This window comes from Eulemur rufifrons, chromosome 8 (assembly GCF_041146395.1).
Source record: "Eulemur rufifrons isolate Redbay chromosome 8, OSU_ERuf_1, whole genome shotgun sequence".
In the NCBI taxonomy this organism is placed as follows: domain Eukaryota; kingdom Metazoa; phylum Chordata; class Mammalia; order Primates; family Lemuridae; genus Eulemur; species Eulemur rufifrons.
Genome location: NC_090990.1, coordinates 85,135,697 through 85,153,454, shown reverse-complemented (window position 1 = coordinate 85,153,454; position 17,758 = coordinate 85,135,697).

The following is a 17,758-nucleotide window of genomic DNA, read 5'->3' as shown; positions in this document are numbered from 1 at the left end:
CTTTCATGGGTTTATCACCTTCCAAAAGCCACACCTCTTAATAATGTTGCATTGGGCATTGAGTTTCAACATGAATTTTGGAGAGGACACCATTCATCATTTAAACCATAGCACCAAATAAAATCAACATCAGAGTTTTTACAGAACTAGATAAATTGATTATAAAGTTCATATGGAAGAATAGACAAATAAGAATACCCAGAAATAGCTTAAAAATAGAAGCAGCAAAAGGGAGGCTAACCCTAAGAGATATTATAAAGCATGTTATAAAACCTCTATAATCAAAACTGTGGTTTTGGCACATAAACAGACAGACACATGGAGCAGGGTAGGAAATCCGGAAATAGACCTAAGAACATATGTAAATTTAGTATGTGATAAAGGTAATATCTCAAATCAGTGGGGGGAATAGGGACTGTTTAATAAATTATTCTGATACAACTATGGGAAAAGATGAAATTGGATTCATTTCTTACTCCATACAAGGGGTTGGACCCCATCGTAGTCTCAGCAAAAGCCCCTATAGACTCTGTGGGAAGATCTGAGGCTAAATGGTCCTTCAGAGTTGTCAGAAGTCGGAGTAAGGAGGCTGGGCCTTTATAACCCACAGCAACCAAATGTATCAGAAATCTAAATGTAATAATGAAAACATAAAAATAGTATAAAATGGGTGACTTTCTTTATGAAGAATGGAGAAACACTTCCCTGTCTATGACTCAAAATCTAGAAGCAAAAAGATTAATAAATTTGACTGCACAAAAAAGTTCCAGAGCACATAGATAAATGCACTAAAAAACAAATGAGAACTAGAAAAAATATTTGCAATATATGTCATAAATAGTTCATAATGTAACATATAAATGCTTCTAACAATGGAGAAAAAACAAATAATATAGATAAGTGGGCAAAATATTTTAACAGCCAGTTTACAGAAAAAGAAAATGCCCTTAATCATTTGAAAATATGTTCAATGTTTCTCCTAATAAAATAAATGCAAATTGTAGCTATATTGAGACTCATTTATCACCTATCAAACATGTAAAAGTCCAAAATTGGGCAAACTGCTTTGTTGACATGACTGTGGAAAATGAGGAACTCTCATTTGTGAAAAATGATAAAGCTCCTATGGAGGAGGATTTGGCAAGACCTAGCAAAATTACATTTGCATTCACCCTTTGACCCAACAATTCCATTATCCCAAGGAAATACTTGTAAAAAAATGGCAAAAATAACAAGTTATGCACAAGGTTATTCACTGCAGGATTCTTTGTGATAGCAAAAAATGGAAAGTATCCAAATGCCTCTCAATAGGTAACTGATTAAAAAACTATGGGATAGTCACATAATGAGGAGTATGCAGCTATAAAAAGAAATGAGAAGATCTCTTTATATTAATACTTAGATGATGTGTTCTTTAGGCATATTGTTAAGTAATGAAAAGCAAATGAACAGTGTTTATAGCACGCTAATTTTGTTTAAGAAAGAGGTAGAAATATGTGCAAGTGTATATATGTGCATATATAGTTACTTATATTTTAAAATTTTATTTATATATTCAAAAATGGAAAGATAAATGGAGAATCAATAAAAATGGTTACCTAAAGGGGAAAAGAGCGACTAGGGTAGAAAAGTTAATGAAGGAAGACAGCTTTCTTTGAAAGTATTGGGTTTTACATATTTATTTATTAAGTGTTCTCTTTTAAAATTATTTTTTACTTTTTTCTTTTTCTTTTTTTCCCTCCCTTCCCTCCTTCCTTCCTTCTTTCCTTCCTTCCTTCCTTCCTCTCTTTCTTTCTTTTCTTTCTTCCTTCCTTCTTTCTTTCTTTCTTTCCTTTTTTCCTTCCTTCTTTCCTTCCTTTCTCTTTCTTCTTTCTTTTGAAACAGGGTCTCAAGCTGTCATGGGGGCTGAAGTACAGTGGTGTGATTATAGCTCACTGAGATCTCAAACTCCTGAGCTCAAGCAATCCTCCCACCTCAGCCTCCCTAGTAGCTGGGACTACAGGTCTGCACCACCACACCAGGCTCATTTAAAAACATTTTCTGTAGAGATGGGGTCTCACTTTGTTGCTCAGGCTAGTCTCAAACTCCTGGCCTCAAGTGATTCTCCTGCTTTGTCCTCCCAAAGTGCTAGGATTACAGGCGTGAGCCACTATGCCCAGCCTATTAAATGTTCTCAATAATTAAAAAGTTCACTTAAGCAAAATCTATTTTTATTTAAATAAAATTGTATTATTTACCTAACATTTATTTTTTATTTTAATAAAATTAAAGGCATTTTATTTTAATGTCTTTAACAATTTTGAAACCAAATTTAATCAAAAGAGAAAAAAAAAGCAACCCCTGAATATTAAAAAACAAATGGACCTAACTATGTCAGATTGGTGGCATATAGTTAATTCTGTAATGTGCCACCCAGATATCCTTCAGGAATGAGAGACATAATCCACCAGCTGCTAAAAGTGCTGTTGGCAGAAAGAGCTCAGCTGTCGGCCGTTTCTGGGAAGTGCCTTGGCTGAAAAGCACTGCCTGGCCAAGGTTTCACTCCCTTTCTTGGGTAGCCTACATCCAATCATTAGTTGATGCAGAGATATAAAAGTACAGTTCTCTTGTCCCAAATTGGGACAATTCTGAAGGGTCATTCAAGCTTCAGAGCTTCCTAGAGAAGCTGCAGAGGCCTTTGTTGAGACTACATTACAGCTCAACTTCTCTCTTTGTTCTGTTTCTGTCCCTTTCTTTTCACAGGTATTGATCCCTAGAGCACTTTAATTTTTTTTTTTTAATTTCAGCTTATTACGGGGTACAAATATTTAGGTTACGTATATTGCCTTTGTCTCACCCGAGTCAGAGCTTCAAGCATTTCCATCCCCCAGACAGTGTACACTACACCCCTTAGGTGTGAATATACCCTCCTCCCCCCTCCCACATGCCCAACACCCGATGAATGTTACTACTATATGTGCACTTAAGTGTTGGTCAGTTAATACCAATTTGATGGTGAGTAGATGTGGTGCTTGTTTTTCCATCTTGTGATATTTCACTTAGTAGAATGGGCACCAGCTCCATCCAGGATAATACACAAGAGGTGCTAGATCACCACTGCTTTTTGTGGCTGAGTAGAACTCCATGGTATACATATACCACATTTTATTAATCCACTCATGTATTGATGGGCACTTGGGTTGTTTCCACATCTTTGCAATTGTGAACTGTGCTGCCAAGAGCACTTTTTAATAAAATTCCTGCATACTAAACTCCATCTCAGAATATGCTTCCTGGGGAGTTCAACTGCAGCAGTTAGTGTCCCAAGTGTTTCAAGAAAGTCATAACCTGGATAGGGAAACGCTGGGCCTGATAATGGAGGAAAAGGACTGTATTAGTTTTCTAGGGCTATTGTGGCTGGGTGGCCTAAACAACCAAAATTTATTTTCTCATGGTTGTGGAGGCTAGAAGTCCAAGATCAAAGTGTCAGCATCATCAGACTATCACTGTTACATAAGTGCTTTCCCTTATCTCACCCTTACGGGTGCATAGGTTTGCCTTATGACCACCTGAAGGAGTGGGAAAATGCTTGAACTTGGTTCATGAATGGGTTGGATCAGGACACTGATGCAAGTCAGCAGCTGCACTAGAGAGGTGAGAGGAAATTCTCCAAATGGGTAAGAACATTGGGTAACCTATCTTTGTGTGCAAATTAAAATGGCTTAAGGTTACAATTTACAAAGACATATGGGCTGTGGTGAATGGCTTGGCTGACCAATCAGAGGCCTAGAAAGTAAAACATTTAGGGATGGGGAAAAGGAGGCTTGGGGCAGAGGCATGTAGATAAACGTATAAGAATGGGCACAGAATGTGAAGATCTTTGTATTGTATGTTAATGCCCACCCCAGTAAGCATCCAATACAGAAGAGCTAGACAAATGACTCAGTCAATTGATGTCAGCCAGCCTCTGTCATTGGTCACTTCAGTTCTGGCTTAATGGATGCATGAATGGAGTAAATATGGTGGCATGGAAGGAGGCTATGCATTGGCACATCATCATGGGCACACACTTACATAGGCAAGTCTAGCTACTGCCCTACCATGACTGTTGAATGTTCAAATTGCCAGCAATAAAGATCAATACTGAGTCCCTGACATGGTATTGTTCCTCAAGGAGAACAGCCAGTCACTTGGTGGCAAGTCAATTTCATTGAAATCTTTCTATCTTGGGAGTGATATTCCTTCTCCTCTTCGTCCTCTTCCTACCCTTCCTCCTCTTCCTCCTCTCCTCCACCTTTTACCCTCCTCCTCTTCTTCCTCTTCCTCTTTCTGCTCCTTTTTCTTCTACTCCTTCTTCTTCTTTCTTGGCTTCTATGTTGTCACATTGGCCTGGGCTGTTCATTCTCTAATCATTCTTTCCCTATCTTTCTCTGCCTTCTTAAATGTAGTTTTTTCCCCAGGGCTCTTCCCTGAGCCCTTTGCTCTTCTCCTTTAAAAACTCACTTTGGATGACTTTGAAGGTCATCCTATTTGAAGGTTTTAGCTACCCCCTACATGATGATGACTCTCAAATCTGTATTTATATCCCAGTCTTGTTTGCTGAGTTTTGGATTCAAATATATGTCAGTGGGAGACACATTGATATTTCTATCTTTATTTAACTCAACTCATCATCTTGATTTTAACCCTGATCTCCAAAATCTCCAAATCAGGAAATCACAGGCTACCTAGTCACCAAAAATAGAAACCCGAAAGCCACTCTTGGCTTCTCTCTGAAGTTTTGTCCCCTTCCAAGGTCATGTTGCTGTCTGACCTCTTCGAATTCCTCTAACTGCATCTCTTGCCTCTCCCTCAACCACATATTCAACCACTCCTACTAGTTCAAACACTTAGGTATTCACCAATGTACTTTGCTGCTTACTTTGTGCCTTCATGCCCCTTTACAAATTTCTTTTGAATGCCTTTTCTTACTCCTTTGCGTGTTGAATTTCTAGTTATCTCTGCCATCCTCTATAATATTATTATGAGCTTTGGATCATCTCATAAGTATGCCTTATAAGATTATATTTAAGTCATTGATACAGGGATGTTCAAATGTAGAGAGTGACAGAGCACTAGAGTATTCTACTAGAAAACTGCTTCCAGGTTAACATTGATCCACTAACCAATATATTCAAGCACAGCTGTTCATCACCAAATGAAACCACCTAACTGCAATATTATCCATCCTAAATCTCATGCATGTACCTCTAGGGATAGCACGTTTCTAAAATAAAGACATACTGTATTTTTTTCTCTCTGTATTATGGATAATTGATATTACAAGTGACAGAAATCAACCCTTTTTTAGATTAAATAGAAAAAATTAATTTATTTACTCACATAATTGAAAAGTAAGGTAAAAAATTGTTTTAGCAATGTCTAGATCCAAGACCCAAGTGATAGCATCAAGATTTGATCTCACTTTCACCTCTTGGCTCTTTCATTCCTCTGTCAAGGTGGTATGATGGCTACTGGCAACTCAGGCTGAACTTCTCCTCTCATGAACCCCTGCTGAAAAAAAAATGCCTCTTTACTTGCTACTCTGGCAAAAATTCAGGATTAGCTTTGATTCCACTGATCTGTATTCCATGTTTTTTCCTGACCCAATCACTGTAGCTAGGACTTGATCTGGAGTAGGATCAACCTCACTCAATACACATGGATGAGAGTGTACCAAACGGGCCCTCAGAGAAAACTGGAGTGCTGTAACCAGAAGAGGAAGGTTGGGCAGGTGAAAACAACAGATGTTCACTACTTCTTCCTCCCCAGCTGTGGAGCTTAGCTATATGCAGAAATAGTTCTTTTAGTCACACACCAGAAAAGTGACTTTAACATTATCCAGTCACTGCCAGAAAAACTTGCTTGTGGTAAGTTATTTTGAAGTAAAATGATTATTTTGGGTAGGCATTCTCTAATATTTATAATAATTAGCTTATATAATAGCTAACCAATTAGCTAAGCAATTCTCTGGTGTTTCAAATCAGACTGATCTAGGTTCAAATTCTGGTTCAACTCTTTACTAGCTGTGTGGTCTGAGGTAGGTGACTGAAACTTCCTCAGTGTCAGTTTCAAGAATAATAATAATTACACCAGTCATACCACTTTCACAGAGTTGGTATGAGATTAGAGATAATTTATATGAATGACTTAGCATAGTACTCAGCATATAATAGGACTTCAAACAATGAGACATGATTATTAAGATATTATAGCACATTAAGTTACCTTGAAGTACTTTCTCAACTATTGTATCCTGGTCTTTCATCAGGAATTAACACTGTACAAAGGATATGACTCCTGGTCTATAAATTATGGAAATATAATTTTTTCTATAATAATTTAATTTCCACTCTGAGAGGCTATTTTCCTAGGGTGGGCAAAACTAATTTCAATCAATTTGGACACCTTCCCACCACCACAATTTTCTGAAGCAGATCTAATTTCTAGGGTTTGAATAGTTCTTATGTCATCTGCTCCTTAAGCCATCTGTTCACCAGGCCTTCACTGTCTCTTCCAGACCTCCATCATTAGTACCCACAGCTTATTGCTGAGATGTCTCTTGCGCATGTGAATTTGGCTCCTTCAGATCCAGTGGCCTTTTCCAATACTCTCATCTCAAGCTTGGAGAGGGAGTGGCTAGGGGTTAGAGGGGATCATGGAAGTCTTTCTGCTGCATCTGAGCCACACAGGACCATGAATCTCCTGCATAAGTCTGGCTCTAACCTGGTCTGCCTAGATGCATCACGATGTAATTGTTTTTGACACGGAGTTCAAGCAAAGCATAGGGCCCCTTTGCTTTTTGGTTTCTCAAACCCGTTTAGTGTCTTGGCATCTTTCTAGTATTATCATTCAGAGCACTAAAAATAATCTTTAAAAACTCTATTTTTTAGTTATTTAATTCCATTTAAGACTTTTGAGAAACAGTTATATTTGAGAACACCTCAAATCATGTGAAGATTAATTAAAAACAGAATCATGTATTATCATGTACAGTTATGCGACGTAAGTCATCTTCCATCCATTTAAAAAAAAACCCAAAACAAAGACTATGAAAAAAAAACATATTAAAAGTGAAATTCCTAAAATAAATCTTACTCTTCACCAACTTCAGTAGGAAATGAATATTTAGTAGAGAAAATATGCTATATGGTGACTGCAGGAGCAAGCTTGCAGTTGACAGAGCTTCTAGATTATTGTTCCTGTTGATAGTGTTAATTAAACTCTAAAATTTGGACTACCACTGTAACCATAGAATGAGCCCAATATGGTTCAACTTTGTGTAATAAAATGGTGAATTGTTTTTCAGTTGCCATGGACCCTCAGGTTGCAAGTTATGTAACCTGAGCATGCCCAGATGAGCCAAGTGCGCAACCTAAGTGCCCTGACCAAGAAAGGGGGACCAAATTAAGAAAGACACACCACATGGCATGATTCACGATCCAATCAGATCAAGCCCTAGCATAACCCTATGGCATGATCCAGTCAGATCATGCCTCCTGGCATTACCTCATTGCAAGATCAAATCAGGTCACACCTCATTACCCTCTGCCTATAAAACTTGCCCCAGCCCCCTGCTCATTAACAGATTTTGAGCATTGTCTCCTGTCTCCTTGCCAGCCAACTCGCAATAAAATCTTTCTTTTCTCAAAAGCCAGTGCCATAGTATTGACTTCTATGTACATCGGACAGTGAGCCCACTGCTTGCTTGATAACACCACAACTTTACTTGAGTAAGAAAATTTTACTAATAATTATATTTAAAAAATTCAAATTTATTCTTGTATTTCAGAAGTTCAGATTTATGATGGTGACATTTTGCTTGGGCCTTAGGCCAAATATTCATTTCAATATTAGGCAATTCAGCCTTCAGCTCAAATGTTCAAAGCCTTCCTAAAATATTATCTATTCCTTAATGATTTCCTTGTAGAAATAGTAAAGAAATGAATATTTTCCTTGACACTTGCCTTCAGCACAAAAACTTTCCCTTCTTCACCCTGTGATGCATGTGAACATTTATATAATTAAAGGATAAGTTTGGCCCATTTCTGCTGGTTTCTTCTGAAACTAACTTCGTTTTCACACACCCCTAATCGCTCCTCTACTTTTAAAGTTGTATTTTGGATCTTAAATTCCTGAATCAAGAGGTATAGTTTCCAAGTTCCTTCTGCTCCTACCTACTATACTTGGCACTTGCGAGATCTCTGGAAAAGCTCCTCGTAGGCGACAATGACCATAAACTACAGGAGAAAGAGCCCCAGTAACTAGAAAATTGAGCAAGTTGTCTGTTATAATTCCAATCTTTTGTATAATAGGTTTTTTTTTTTCTTTTTTTTTTCTTTTTTTATTTATTTATTTTTTTTATTTAATTTTACAGAATCAAAGAGTCTAACAGTATATCTTGTTAGATACAGTATGTCCTCATAATGTATACATTATTTCTTGTACAATGATATGAAATAATATGGGAAATATTCATGATAAATTAAGTGAACAGTGCAAGTTAAAAACAATAGTTTCATATTTTTTTCCCCACCCCCCCTTTCCCGAGTCAGCACCTTCAAGTGTTACCACTCCCCAAACGGTGCGCAATGCACTCATTGTGTAGGCATACTCCCATCCCCTCCCCCACCCCCCACCTCAGTCTGATGTCCAATTGGTGTCGTTTCCAGATTTGTATTTAGGTGATGATCAAGGAAACCAATTTTCTGGTGAGTACATGTGATGCTTGTTTTTCCATTCTTGGGATACTTCACTTAATATAATGGGTTCCAACTCTCTCCAGGAGAACCATAGAGATGTTGTATCTTCATCATTCCTTATAGCTGAGTAGTATTCCATGGTATACATATACCACAGTTTACTAATCCAATCATGTATTGATGGGCATTTGGGTTGTTTCCACATCTTTGCTATTGTGAATTGTGCTGCTATAAACATTTGGGTACACGTGCCTTTGTTACAGAATGACTTTTTTTCCTTTGGGTATATGCCCAGTAATGGGATTGCCGGGTCAAATGGCAGGTCTACTTGAATCTGTTTAAGATACCTCCATAATGCTTTCCACAGAGGTTGCACTAGTTTGCAGTCCCACCAGCAGTGTATGAGTGTTCCTGTCTCTCCACACCCACGCCAACATGTGTTGTTTTGGGTTTTTTTGATAAAGGCCATTCTCACTGGGGTTAAGTGATATCTCATTGTGGTTTTGATTTGCATTTCCCTGATGATTAGAGATGTTGAACACTTTTTCATATGTTTGTTAGCCATTTTTATATCTTCTTTTGAAAAATTTCTATTCATGTCCTTTGCCCACTTTTTGATAGGGTTGCTTGATTTTTTCTTGCTGATTTTCCTGAGTTCTAAATAGATTCTTGTTATCAGTCCTTTATCTGATGTGTAGTATGCAAAAATTTTTTCCCATTCTGTAGGTGGTCTATTTATTCTCTGGACTGTTTCTTTGGCTGTGCAGAAGCTTTTTAATTTAATCATGTCCCATTCATTTATTTTTGTTGCTGCTGTGATTGCCTTGGGGGTCTTCTTCATAAATTCCTTGCCTAGGCCAATGTCTGTAAGAGTCTTTCCTACATTTTCTTCTAGAATTCTGATTGTATCACGCCTAAGGTTTAAGTCTGTTATCCACCGTGATTTGATTTTTGTGAGAGGTGAAAGCTGTGGGTCCTGTTTCAGTCTTCTACAAGTGGCTAACCAATTCTCCCAGCTATAATAGTTTTTAGAACGCATTCTTCTCTTTCCAGAAAATTCTTCCGTTTAAAGGCCAAAGACAAAGACTAAGATGGGCCAACAACCAATGTGCACATCATCCACACACCACTGTGCAAACACAGCAATTTAATCATTTTGATGAATTCCTCTCTGCTTTTCCCCTTTTGCTTCCCGCACCATTGCAACCTTGACCTCCGCGCGCAGCCGGAACCGCGGCGCTGGGGGAGGTGCTGTCGCGCGCCTGGTGCGCCGTCGCCATGGTAACCGCGGAAGCTGGGGCTCCGGGAGCGGTGAGTCTGGGGTCCCCGCGCGGAGGGCCGGGGTGGGCCCTCGAGGTGGGGTAGGAGGGGCTAGACGGGCATCTTCCCTCCAGGTTGCTCGGCCAGGGGCTGGAGGGGAGTGGGCTTCAACCGCGGCGTCCTCAGGCGCTTCTTACGCCCCGACCTTTGCGCACCGGACCCTTGCCCCGCCGGCAGCCGCTCAGGACCCCAGAAGGCCCCGGGGGGCATTCAGGCCGACTGGCGAACTCCAGTGTCCTGAAGTGACGGCTCCCGCCTCCGCGGGACCTCCTGCATCCCGCGGCGGGGCTGCCACTCTCTGTCCTGTTCCTCAGGCCTTCCCTTTGTTTAACCTGTGTGCCCAGAGCTGCCCTTGGGGTCCTTCTCCTTGAGCTGGGACTTAAAATCCTTAAGGGACTACGCTTCTTTTTAAGAAAAAATTCAATTGGCTTAAAAGGCCCTTCAGGATCTACTCCTCTCTCACAACTTCAGGCTGCCTCATCTGTCTTCTTGCCCTTTGTTTATGCTATTCCCATTGCCTGGACCGCCCTTTTCTCCTCCTTAAAAGACCTCTTCTGGGAAGCCTTTCCAGCACCTCTGCACCCCACCCCGAGTCGAATGTATTAGTACATCATCCTCTTTACTCTCAAAGCACTCTTTGCTTACGTTCCTTATATCCCTTATCTCACTGTCACTGCTGATATACTTATGTCAGCAGTGACATAAGTATGTCAGCATACTCCCAGATTGTGAAGGCCTATGGGGCAGGGACCATGACCCGTGTGATTTTCTATTATTGGTGCCTTAGCAGCCTCAAAAACGTTCTCATTCTATAGTTCAAAAGAAAAGTTTATAGATTTGTTTTCCCACACTCATTTAGTGACACAGAGCAGGTGCTATTCTCATTTCAGAAAAATTGCATAATTAATAAATAACAGAATCAGGGCTAAAGCTATGCCATTTTACCTTCATAGTTCTAGCTTCCCTTCTCCCCTCCCCATGCTCATATTCTCTATGAAACTTTGGTTATATGTAGTGGAGTTACAATCTGATTCATGTTATTACTTTAGTGGGCAAAGAAAATGTAATTTATTTTTGTCTATGATCCAGTTTCTTTCATGAGCATTCACTTACTGATTATTAAAAAAGAAATAATGTAAACACCCAATTAGTTTTAAAGTTTAGCTCAATCTATAATTGATTTCTTTGGCTAGTGTTTAATTTCTCTTATATAAAAATGTTTAGGTTCTCAGATAACTTCTCTGATTTTCTCCTTGAGATGGTGCCCTGGCTATGTGGATGCACGTGGATGGCTCATGAAATCAGTTATGGGGAAATATCTGGGTCTCTTTGCCATCCCTGGGCTCTGGGGTGTTGTTCTTGGTACACTGGCCTCTCCTTCCCCTTATGGTGTTCTTAGGTATAACCTTTAGCTCATGTGCCTTGGGAACAGTTCTGTTCCGGTTTGGTCAAAACTCAGTGGCTTTCCCCAGCTGTCATGCTCCCTGGCTCACTCAGTTGCACTGAGCTCTTGGCATGACTTCCCTTCAGCTCTGGCTGGAGTGGTTTGCTCTACAGCCCTCCCTCCCTACAGAGCCTCTTTGCGTGCTACAGTAACAGGGTGGCAGCAAGCCCCCCAGCAAGACTCTTCATTACTTGTGGGTCTCATATATGTCTGAAAGCTATGGCCCTCAAACTTTTTGGTCTCAGGACTCCATTATATTCTTAAAAAGTATTTATCCTAAAGAGTTTTCCTTTATGTGGGTTAACCTATCAATATAGTAAGTATTAGAAATATAGTAAGAATTAGAAATTAAAGTGAGAAATTTTAAAGAGTTTATTAATTCCTTTAAAAATAACAAAAATAAGCTCACATATTTCTTATGGAAAATAACTTTACAAAACAAAAAAAGTAGTAAGAAAGTGGCATTGTTTTTCATTTCTGAAAATGTCTTTAATTTCTGGCTTAATAGGAGGCAGAGTCTCATGTCTGCTTCTGCAGTTTGTTGTGATATGTTGTTTCTTTGAAATATATAAAGAAAATTCCTCCGCAAATAGAGATATAATTGGAAAAGGGAGTAGTATTTTAATAGCTTTTTCAGATAATTGTGCATATTTTTCTTTGTGACTATACCATAACTTGACAAGAGGTAGTTTCTTAAATGCAGACTAGTTGCAATGTGGAATCCAAAGCCATATTGGTGAACTTTTCATACTGTGTAACATTAAAATCTAGTGGTCTGTCTTATACTTTGAATGGATCTTTTACCCATGCCTGATTTTGTAACATCATGGAAAATGGTGGGGAGTGAAGCAAATCTTGTAGAACAGTAAAGCAGTCATTGGTAAATTTTGGTTCATTTAGTTATAGTGATTTTCCAAATGTTAACATATTTCATGCTATAATATAAATAAACTCCTCTTCCGTTAATATCACCACTGATCTCATCAGAAAAGCACTGGGAAGCTGTTAAGCTCACAGTGGCTGACATATGGATATGGCCACTATAAGTTTTCTAAAATGCTAATTGTATTAGAGTTTTCCAGAGAAACAGAACCAATATGAGATAGTTGGCCTTCTGTATTGTATGTTCAGCATCTGTGGATTCAACACTGTGGATTGAAAATACCTGTGTTCGGAAAAAAAAAATGGATGATTGTGTCTGTATTGAACATATGCAGACTTTTTTATTGTCACTATTTCCTAAATAATACAGTATAACTACTATTAATATAGAATTTATATCATAATAGGTATTATAAGTAATCTAGAGATGATTTAATGTATATGGGAAGATATGCATAAGGTACAAGATGCAATACTACACCATTCTGTATATGGGACTTGAACATCTGTGAATTTTGGTATTCTTGGGAGTCCTGGAACCAATCCCCCATGGATACTGAGGGGCAACTGTGTATATGAATAAACAAAAAGATTTATTATAAGGATTGGCTCATGTCATTATAGAGACTTGAAAAGTCTCAAGATCTGCAGTGGGCAAGCTGGAGACCCAGGAGAGCTGTTGGAATAGTTCCAATCTGAGTCTGAGGGCCTGACAATCAGGAGAGACAATGGTGTATGTTCCAGTCCAAGCCTGAGCCTGAAGGCAGTATAAAACTTATGTTTCACTTTGAAGACAGGCAGAGGGAGTGACTTCTCTCTTACTCAACCTTTTCTATTCAGGCCTACTTATTTTTCATAAACTATGTTTTTTATGTTAACATGTAATTGTTTTAAGATGAATTAATAGATATTTCTCAGTTTTAATTTCTAATATAAAATATTGATAGATATAGCCCATATAAACAAAATTCTTTGGGGCTCTCAATTTTTAAGACTGTAAAGAGACTTGAGATCAAAGAATTTGAGAACTGCTACCTTAATCATGTTGATTATGAGCTGATATGGAAATTAAGCTGCTTTCAAGGGTATATCAAGAGTAGCTTTGAGTATTCTGGCCTGAATCATATTTCCAGGTTTGATAAAGTTTGTCTCCAAATCTCTGAATTAACCTGGGATCAGATTGATCTCTAGATGTGGAAGAATCTGTCTGTAATCAAGTGTCCAGTAGTAGTAGAGTAAAAAATTATTTACTCACACCATACACAGGAATACTTTATATTAAAAAAGAAGAAGAAAAGAAATAGTAGCATTACCATCTTTTCTTTTGCTTCATGAATGACTTTGCTGGAGGATTGATGATAACATAATGATAATGATGGTAGGTTCTACTTACTGACTGCTTATCATGTGCTTTGGCACATCCATCATCTAGTTTATTTTAATTCTCAGAACAATCATATAAGCTAGGCTCTAGTGTTATTCCTACAAGAAATTATGTACATTGCCAAGTATTAGGCAGCTAATAAGTTGCAGGGTTGGATTGTGAACCGAGTCTTTCTGACTCCAAACAAAACCCACTGCTCTTAGTTGAGAAGAAAAGCATTGGAAATTGCAAGCCTGACTTTAAGAGTTACTAAACACATATTGACCTGTCAAGAATTGTGGTAATTCAGAAAGTGACGTAAAGAAACACAAAGTTTGATCCTGCACTCAGCAAGTTTACAATCCAATTGGATAGATGTCTTACATGCATCAAACAATTAGAAAATAATATATTTGGCAAGTTACTTGGTACAAACTATACATAATGGCCTTTGGAGTTCAGAGTAAGGAGAGGCCAGGGTACATTCAAGAGAGGAGTCAAGGAAAGTTTTAGGAAGAAGATGGATTTATAGCTTGACCTAAATAGGATTTGGGTAGTTGGAATGGGAATATAAAGCTATTTTAGGCCTAGTAGCAGGAATAACTATGAAACAAAAATAGGATTTTCTCAGTATCTTCAAGGTTTTATGTCTGAGTCCCTGCTGTGCCAATGAGAAATGGCATTCCAAACGCATTCCAAACCGTTCTCTAAGGTTTGAATACGGATATCTTTAACAGAAATGTTCCAGAAGATCACAACTGCTATTAATAGGGTGACCAAATTATTGTCTAGTAATAATGGACACTTTTGAAAGTGAAAGTGGTTGCTATTAAAAATTACACAAGGAGAACAGAAGTAACTAGAACTGTCCTGGATACATATGTCACTCAAACCATTAACTATAAACACATGCTGTTTAACTTCTGTTAGATTTCTTCTCGTTGATTTCTTGGTATAGTCTCCATAGTTGTTATTCAAGACTAATCTTTTTTCACACAATGGATTCCAACCCATTTAGTGGGTCATGAAATCAATTTAATAGGTGACATCCAGCCTTAAAAAAATAGAGTGGAATAAAAAAATCAGTGTGTTACATGTAGTAAAGAGAAATATTATTTTGTTTAAAAAAGTATATATGCAAATATACATAAATATACTTATACATAAATACAGTTCACTCAGGATAAAAATCATCCATTACTACTGAACAATAAATTGATCACTCTATTAATAGAAGTTAAACATATTTGCATATATAAAATTAAAACCAAATGTCATAAATGTCTAATATATATGCTATATATTAGAATAGAAATAATATATACAATTTATGATATGTATGTGTTTGAACAGAACATCCACCTCATGGTCTAAATTAGCTATGCAAGCTTCAGCAACCATCAGGTTTACAGTCTAGTGAGAAAGAATTATACTTTCCTGGAGGTTGCATACTATACATTTGCTTACATCTTATTACCTATTATTTGGAATATGGCTACACTGTGTTACAAGAGAGACTGGGAAGAAAAGGTATGGGATTCTATTCCAAAAGGAGAGATTAGATTTTGGGGAAGACAACTAACAGCCTGCATCTGAGTACTATATTAAAGGCCCACATAAGCAGTGGGAGGCTGGATATGAGCAAGCCAAGGGAACTCTGGAGGGTCTAACTGCAAGAACCACAGCATGTTCTCACAGCTGGAAGTTTGATCAGCACACGGCTTCTGTCACTTGTGATCAATGCCCTTCAACTAGCCTCATGTCTTTGTATCCCTTGTTCAAGAGTCAAGATCATGGGATTGAGCAGTTGATTGGCTGAATCTAAATCATGTGCCTGCCCCCAGGCTTGTGCTGAGTGGGAGAGAAAGAAAATCTTGCCTCTCTCTTCCATAGTGGGAAGTTAGCTTTATTTTCCATTAGAAAAATTCTCTAAAACTGAGATAAAGATGCTTTAAGGAAGGAGTGTGTGTGTGTGTGTGTGTGTGTGTGAGTGGGTTGGGAGTGTGGAAAGTTAGATGCCAGACAAATAGAAGGATTACAGATTTCCACTATATTTCATCTATAACATGAAGGAATTGGACTAAACAATCTCAAAAATAAGATTTGGACTCAGTGTTATGGAGGAGTCATGAATGATTGGTTAACTCAACTCCTATTCCCAGAGCCATTTACGTTGCTTCCAGCCATTATAGCTGGAAAAATCAAGAAACTTGCTTTTTTTTTCTTTTTCTTAAAGATGAGGTAGTTACTTTATACAGTCTGGCCTTTGAGATATAGCTGGAAGCTTGCTGAGACTTGTTAGGAAAGATTTTGTTTTGCTTCTTAAAAGAGATTTGAAGGGCTTGATATCACTGGTATCTTCTGGGGGATTCCCTCTTCTTCCTGCCATGAAATCTTGAGGCCACATCAGAAGAATGAGGACAAGTGGTTTGAGGAGAAGAAAAGAGAAGTTTATTAATTTGCCAGCAAATGAGGAGGATGGAGACTCTCAAAGTACTCTGGTCCTGTCCATGAGCAGAAATACAGAGCTTTTAAAGGGAGTTTTCAGCTTGGGGCTATTGTTTTTCAATTGTAGTTGATGGTCTTGATCTACCCCATCCCTGGCAAAGACAATCTTGTGGCCTCTGTCCAGACAGTTCTGTTGAGCCATTTCCTGTGGTACAAAAAAACAAAGAATACTCCCTTGCCCTTCTGATTTACTGGCCTCAGGCAGGGATGCATGTTTTATTTCCCAAATAGAGTGTGATTTTTTTTTTTTTAAATTAAAGACACCTTGTAAAACATTTTACCCTTTTCCAGGCCATTCCCTCTGTTACAATAGCAGGAGTTATGACAGCTATCTTGTTACCATGAGGCTACAGTCATGAAGATGAAAGTCTTACATGCTAAGTATGATAGAGTAGAATCATAGAAAGAGCTTGGATATATATTTTTGAGCTGCTGAACCATCTCCATCTTTACATTTCTTGTTATATGGGAAAAGAATCTCCTACTTTTAAAGAGTCAATCTTGTTTGGCTTTTCTATTATTTGTAATCAAAGAATTCTGTATTTTAACAGCTTACAACTATTATGCACATTTATAGGAGGAAGAGATTAATGTAGGGCTATAGTAGATAGAGAAGGTTCTAACATTTTACCAATTTAAAATGCATATCACAATTGTCTTTCCACTATTAGCCCATTTCTTTTCTTTACTTCACCATAGAGCTAAATGACAGTTTTCTTTTGTTTCAGCACTGTTTAGTTCTATGGTGAACTATGGCCTATGGACCACCACCTGTTTTGTAAGTAATGTTTGCTTTAAGCACAGCCCCACCAATTCATTTGTGTATTATCTATGACAACTTTCATGCTACAACTGCAGAGTTGAGTAGTTGCAATAGAGATAGTAGGGCCACAAGCCTAAAATATTTGCCATCTGGCCTTTTATTCCTGCTTTAGAATGTTGTTCCATTTTCCTGAGGCCTTTATTGTCTTTGTCATTCTCTGCAGTACTATTTCAATATCATTTCCTCGACTTTCCTATTTCAAATTTTTTCTCTTCACTTCCTTGTTACTTGTAGCACTTCACCCTGTTTATTTCCTTTGAACCACTTACCACAATCTAAAATTATCTCATTTGTTTTTTGTTTTTTTTTTTGAGACAGAGTCTCGCTTTGTTGCCCCGGCTAGAGTGAGTGCCGTGGCGTCAACCTAGCTCACAGCAACCTCAAACTCCTGGGCTTAAGCGATCCTACTGCCTCAGCCTCCCGAGTAGCTGGGACTACAGGCATGCACCACCATGCCCAGCTAATTTTTTCTATATATATTTTAGTTGGCCAGATAATTTCTTTCTATTTTTAGTAGAGACGGGGTCTCGCTCTTGCTCAGGCTGGTCTTGAACTCCTGACCTTGAGCGATCCACCCGCCTCGGCCTCCCAGAGTGCTAGGATTACAGGTGTGAGCCACCGCGCCCGGCCATCATTTGTTTTATTTTTTATTGCCTGTGTCTAGTCACTGGAATATAGCTTCATGATGGGAGGGATCT